Source organism: Gouania willdenowi, chromosome 7, assembly GCF_900634775.1.
Source record: "Gouania willdenowi chromosome 7, fGouWil2.1, whole genome shotgun sequence".
NCBI lineage: Eukaryota > Metazoa > Chordata > Actinopteri > Blenniiformes > Gobiesocidae > Gouania > Gouania willdenowi.
The window spans coordinates 38,960,400-38,967,755 of NC_041050.1; the positions used below are offsets into that span (position 1 = coordinate 38,960,400).

The following is a 7,356-nucleotide window of genomic DNA, read 5'->3' on the forward strand; positions in this document are numbered from 1 at the left end:
AAAAACATGATGGTCTATTGTTGATCCCAGATTAGGGCGGAGCCACACACACACACACACACACACACACACACACTCACTCAAGTGTAGTGTGTGAATGAAGTGTCCTTGATCGCACCAACTGCTGCTGAGCCCCCAACACACACACACACACACACACACACACCCCATTCCTCAAACTCACCCAACCCCCCCACACACACACACACAACCATCCTCCCCCATGTGTGTGTGTGTGTGTGTGTGTGTCAGATCACACTCACTCAGTAGCTGGAGGTGATATTAATAATCCATAAAGAAGCTGGTTTCCCTCAAATGTTCCCTGTGGAGGACACACACACACAAACACACACACACACACACACACACACACACACACACACACACACACACACACACACACACTGTGCTAAGCAGCTGTCAGTGGCGTCGGAGTCACTTTCTGTATTTTTTCCTGAAGCTGATTTGAATAAAACTTTAATGTGTTACAAAGAAACAACAAAACACACGCGTCAGCAAAAAGTTAAACACGCACAGACACACACATTTTACTGAAAACTCAGAAAAGTTTTAACAGCACACACAGACATTAATAACACACACACACACACAGACCCCGAAAAGTGTTCAAACTATGACTCAGCAAAAGAATAATATTACAACACGTGATAAAATATTGACAAACATCGGCGCTCTCTACTGTCAGAATGCTGCGTAAACACAACCCTTCAAAATAAAAGCAATGGGGTCCGTGGCCCAGGTTGGGTCCCGCTCCTCGTGTTGAGACCCCTCTTTGTTTCGGAGGATGTGATTGGCCGAGGCTGCTTTTTAAAGCACTTTGTATGCTTTTTAAAGTTTGGAGAAGAAACTCACGGCACATTCTGAGTTTCCATCCAGGTTGCCGTGGAGACGGCCCAGGTTACCATGGTGACGGGGAGTATGCCTGACGGCGAGTGCAGCGAGACCTCAGAAAGACGGGAATTCTTGGAGGTGTGTGTGTGTGTGTGTGTGTTAAATTGGCTGTGATGAAAAATTCCCTTTGATGTTGGACCGGACGGAGACGAAGCTCCAAACCAAATCGGATAAAAGTGAGAAAGTGAGCGGAAGAAAGTGTGTGAAGGACAAAAACTGCCCTCACATCACATTCTCCACTGATAAGCACGTACAGAGATGGAAATCAGTAATGGAAAACCATGCATAGGCAGGAAGATAGGTAGGTAGGTAGATAGATAGATAGATAGGTAGGTAGGTAGGTAGGTAGGTAGGTAGATAGATAGATAGGTAGGTAGGTAGATAGGTAGGTAGACAACAAGGTAGGTCAGTACATCGCTATGGAAGGTAGTAAAGAAATGAAAAAGTAGATAAGTGTGTATATGAGTAGATAAATAGGTATGTGTATTCATATGTGAGTAGAGTTCATGTTAGATACATAAGCCGATAATTAAATAGATATGTATGTATGTGACTAGATAAGTAGGTATGTATGTTAGTCCTGGGCCGATAATTGATAAATCAATAAACTGGACGGTAAATAAAATGACCTCCAACCTCGGTATATTTCTATATTCATGCGTATTTGGCGGCGTGCCTGTCGGCTGCAGAGGCAAGCGTTAGCGACGGATATTAAACAGCTGATAACTTAGTCAGTTCTAATAATTTATCAGTGAACCTGCAGCGTAACTACTCTAAAATAATATACCACCACCAGGTAATCTTAGATTTAAGTAAATCACACAGTGATAATCTGGTAGATGCAGCAACTCTAGACCTACTACGTAGCTTCAGATTGCTACGCCGGCTACACCCAGCGGCCTGTGGAGCAGCACAGCCTCTTAGCCGCGGTGTCCACCAGCGGTGTGATCGGACGCAGAAGTGGAGATGCCGAGCGAGGCTAGCAACCAAGCTAAGTCTAAGTATTTAGTTTTCATCGTCTTTCACCTCCAAACAGGCTGAATGATAAGTGGGTTCACCCTCAGCAAGAATGTACAACTATATTATATACCTCTGTGTCTCAATGTTTATCATTTATTGCAAGTGCAGTTTAGTATTTTGAGAGAAACTAGATAAACCATTTTATTTATTACTTTGGTTGTGTGTTGTTTTACATTTGAGGTGTTTTTATTCTGAACCAAGACGGGTCTATTTTATTGTTTTTGTTTGTGATATTTAAAAAGTGCATTTTTTGCAAACAGAGATTGAGTCCATTTTATTTTATTTTATCTTGACATTCCAATTACAAAGGTAAAAAATACTAATGAGAAATACAAGTTGATTGCATTGAAAGGGTTGAATTATTATATGTTATCATTACATTAGTGATTAATTTGGTCTAAAAACATTTCGACAATAATATTGTTTATCTGCAATAATTTGTGGGACAATATATATATAGTATATAAATAAGTATATACACTAAGAAGGTGTGTCAATGTAGATAAGTAAGCATACATGTTGGTAGATATGTATTTGTGTGAATAAATAAACAGGAAGGTAGGTATTGAGATAAGTGTTTAAGCAGATAAGTAGGTATGTTATTATGTAAGTTGATTATGATATAGTCCGGGTGTTGGGTACGTAAGACAATAACTAAACATATACAATATGTGAGTAGATAAGTAGGTATGTATGTTCATATGTGGATAAGTAGGTAGGTGAAGCAGCAAGTACAGAGGGATGAGATAAGTATATAGAATAAGAAGGTGTGTCAGTAGGTAGGGAATTTAGTTGACAAGTCGGTAGTGTGTCAAGAGTGGATGCGATTTGATAGGTATGTAGATAAGCATGTGAGCTAATAGGTGGTTAGATAAGTATGTATGCAAGTATATCACTATGTAGATAAGTAAGCATATACTGTTGGTTGAGAGATAAATATTTGTGTGAGTAAATAGAGAGCTAAGTAGGTATTGAGATAAATGTGTACGCAGATCAGAAGGTATATTCGTATGTGAGTTGATTACGGGTTAGTTCAGGTGTTGGGTTCGTAAGCCTATAACTAAATGGATATGTGTGTGTGTGTGTGTGTGTGTGTGTGTGTGCGTGTGTGTGTGTGTGTGTGTGCAATAACAGAGGAAGTTGCTAACAATGAACTGTTTTTACTGTGTTTATTTCCTCTGAATGTAACGCCTCTTCCTTTTCCACTGACACACTGTCTGTCTCTGTCTGCTTTTATTTTGAAATTGTGCTTTTATATTTTTTGATACTAGTGAACCTTTAAATTAACATTGGGAGTTATTTCTTTGTGTGAAAACTTTATTTAAATCAATGATTGTGAAGTCATGGTGTGACGCTCCATTAGAGAAATGAGGTGTGTGCGTGTGTTAAACTCGCCCTTTAAATAGAGTGAGAGAGTGAGTTTGTTTCTAAGTTGGGGGTGTAACAGATGCCAGAGAACAGAGACAGCTGCACTAGCACATAGCAATTATGTGTGTGTGTGTGTGTGTGTGTGTGTGTGTGTGTGTGTGTGTGTGTGTGTGTGTGTGTGTGTGTGTGTAAACACACGTTTGATCAGATGTAAAACCATTTTCCAAACTGGTGGTGTTCTAAACCAGTTGGTGATTGTGTTATCTGCTGACTGAGGGCCCTTCTGATGGAGTTTAATGAACTCTCCCAGTCTGTTGGTGGTTTGTACTGGTTTTCATTGGTTTAATACTAGTTTTTATTGGTTTATACCAGTTTTCATTGGTTTGTACTGGTTTTTATTGGTTTATACAATTTTTTTATTGGTTTATACTGGTTTTCATTGATTTATACTGGTTTTCATTGGTTTATACTGGTTTTCATTGGTTTATACTGGTTTTTATTGGTTTATACTGGTTTTCATTGGTTTATACTGGTTTTTATTGGTTTAAACTGGTTTTCATTGGTTTATACTGGTTTTCATTGGTTTATACTGTTTTTTATTAGTTTATACTGGTTTCATTGATTTATACTGGTTTTTATTGGTTTATACTGGTTTTCATTGGTTTATACTGGTTTTTATTGGTTTATACTGGTTTCATTGATTTGTACTGGTTTTTATTGGTTTATACTGGTTTTCATTGGTTTATACTGGTTTTTATTGGTTTAAACTGGTTTTCATTGGTTTATACTGGTTTTCATTGGTTTATACTGTTTTTTATTAGTTTATACTGGTTTCATTGATTTATACTGGTTTTTATTGGTTTAAACTGGTTTTTATTGGTTTATACTGGTTTTTATTGGTTTATACTATTTTTTATTAGTTTGCACTAGTATTTCTCAGTAAATCTTGAAGTAATAAAGGAAGGTTGATGACGTGTGCGTGCGTGCGTACGTGATGTCGGTATCTGGAGGTTGTGTTTGTTCTCAGGCTTCTGTGATTCATGATGAGCTGTAAAGATCTGTGAGTGTAAACATGAACATATTTAAATCAGATGGAGAAACGAGTCCTGAAACCAACCTCTACTGTTGAGACGCTGCACATATGGTGTGTGTGTGTGTGTGTTTGTGTGTGTGTGTCTGTGTGTGTGTGTGTTTGTTCCATTTATGCAGATTAACGCACAGTAATGTCTCAGTTAGAGTTACAACCACCAGATTAAAGCAGATTAGTGAATGAAGGCAGGGGCATAATCTCTCTGTGTGTGTGTGTGTGTGTGTGTGTGTGTGTGTGTGTGTGTGTGTGTGTGTGTGTGTGTGTGTGTGCGTGTGCGTGTGCGTGTGTGTGTGTGTGTGTGTGTGGCAGTTTTAATAAGGATTAATTGCAGTCGTGTCCTATTTGTTGACTTCTTAAAAAATGTGATCTGAGCTGAAAGCAAACGCTGACTCTGCGTCGTATCAACCAATCAACGACATTTGTGTTTTAATTCTGACTGGCAACGCTTTCCCAGTGTCTTGCGACCCCAAATGGGGTCCTGACCCCAAGGTTGAGAGCCCCTGCACTAACTGATTTTTTTTTTTTGACATGATTTGACCTTTTATTGTCTATTCTGTACTGGTTTTGTCCCAGTTTCAAAGCGACCCACCATTGCTCAGTGTTTAAAGCGTGCGATGATCCAGATGTTTTTCAGCTCATGGAAAAAAGAGTTTTTTGGGAGAAACGTGTGATTTTTCTCGATTGTGTTCAGAGGTGATAATGAGCCAACCTGCCTCTGCTGCTGCTCTAACAACCACCAATCACATTTAACGCCTCATTTATATATTTATTTATTTAATTAAAGATTCTCGCTACCAAAACCTCAGCTGCACCAAAGCATGAAGAAGAATCAGAGTTAGACCAACAAAGTAAATAATAAATAAACTATTTAAAAAGACACACACTAGGGCTGGGACATATATTAAGATTCAAGATACATCGAGTTTTCTATTTTGTCGATATGGAAAATAACAATATCGCCTTTATTTTTTTTATGGTTTATTTTATATTGAAATACTAATTTTAGGAGTAATTTCTTTCTCTAAAAAAGCCACACTACAGAACTCACTCACACGTGCTGTCCCCTAGAGGGGAAAAAGCCTAAAGTTTTCCATATTGATCAGATGTTTGTTAATAAATGTGTCTGTTTGGCATTTAGCATCAAACATTAATTTTGTATATGGGCATTTTGAGAAAAAATATCGTTTATCAGTTTATAATCAGTTTTGGTCCATATCGTCCAGCCCTATCACACACACCTACAGTATATATACATATACACATCTACCTACTTACCTATCTACATACATAAATACCTGTGAATCTACTTCATTACTAACCTAGCAACCAAATGACCAACACACTTATCCACATACTCATTTACATACATACCTGCCTACTTATCATCTCACCTGCATACTTACATACTTATCTACCTGCACATGTTCATCTACTTCCCTAACATATCTACCTGCCTACCCACTAATCCTACTAAAGTAGGTCAATAACAAAGGATGATGAGTGAATGAGCACACACTTGTCCTGTGGTTCTGGTTCTGTGTGAGAGGAAGTCCTGCTGCTGAACACTGGGCTCAATGTTCACTGAGAGGGGGCGGGGCTTAGTGAAAGGACGCTCTGTGTGTGCGTGTGTGACCTCTGACCCCGGCAGGACCCGCTTCCTCTGACATGACACGACTGTTACACAATGATCAGTATGTAGCAGTCGGTCAGCGTGTAACAGTGTGTTACTGTCGCACAAAGCTTTGATCGTTCACACACACACACACACACACACTATAATATTCAACATGATTAAATGTTAAAAACATTTTATTATTACTTAGTTTATTCCTGTGTGTGTGCGTGTGTGTCACTGAAACAATTTGTCCTTCTCCTGCGTGTGTTATGGTCAGACTGGTTGTCGTGTTATCCTGTGATTGATTTCTGACACCGTGAGCGATTGGACCAGTTGGTGTTTCGATGTAGATGGTGATCGTGTTATTTTGTGACCATTTTCGTTTGTGGCAATGGTTTAGAACATGTTTCTTTGAGCACTAAAACAGGTGGTGCTACAGTTTGACTGGGGATCATGCTATCATGTGACTTGTGTTTGATTCAAATATTAAAGGGGCGGGGCTCATTCATTGGTTTTATGATATTGAAAATGTGAGTTAACGTTAAAGCTGCACAGTCTGTGATCATGTGATTATTCAGAGTTAGTCTCACTCACACCTTTACAAACGCACAAACACACATTTTTCTCCTGAAAAAGACGAGAACCTTTGAGGGAGGAGGGTTATCGTGCCCTGCTTTTTGTCTCCAAGGTTGCCTCCTGGCTGAGCCGCGCTCGCCTCGTCCTTCAGGGCTTTGAACGCTTCACACTGACGATTCAACGCTGCTTTCCCACAGCTTTCTGTGACTTTGTTACTTTGTGTCAATTCGGGTTGATTGACAGGGGGCGGTGCCACAGACAGTGGGCAGGGCCACAGATTCTTTATTCCTCCTGCTTTGTTCACAAATCCTCTTTATTTTTGTTTCGATGCAGAAACCGCACAAACATTTTAAAATCCTGCCTCGTTTCCCTCTAAAATATTTAAAAAACGATGTGATGATGTTTAATGTTATCTTAGCATGCTAATGTTCACCCAGCGTTATAAATAAAGTTTTTTATTGAATAAAAACACACACAGACCCTGATCTAAGCATACACACACCCAACACTAGGTGGAGCTGTTGGATGTTTACTTACGTTTTGTTTTGTGTTTTTATTGTCGCTTTGTGTATTTTTATTGGATTGTGTCTTTTTTTTTTCATTTTGTGTGTCTGTTGTTGATTTGTGTATTTGTTGTTTTGTGTGTATTTGTTGTTTTGTGTGTTTTTGGAGGGTATTTTACGAAGCTAGATTACCTCTTTTCGCACTAACTTCCAGGATTTAATCAGTGTGTGCTGGACTACGAAGCTTGCTAACATCTTACAAAGCTAAATCA

General features: G+C 38.9%; 1 protein-coding gene across 2 annotated transcripts in view; it reads left to right on the forward strand.

Moving 5' to 3' along the window:
* The window catches only part of plxnb3 (plexin B3), a 58,688-nt gene that overhangs the window by 5,297 nt on the left and 46,035 nt on the right, over positions 1-7,356 (forward strand). The window lies entirely within an intron of this gene.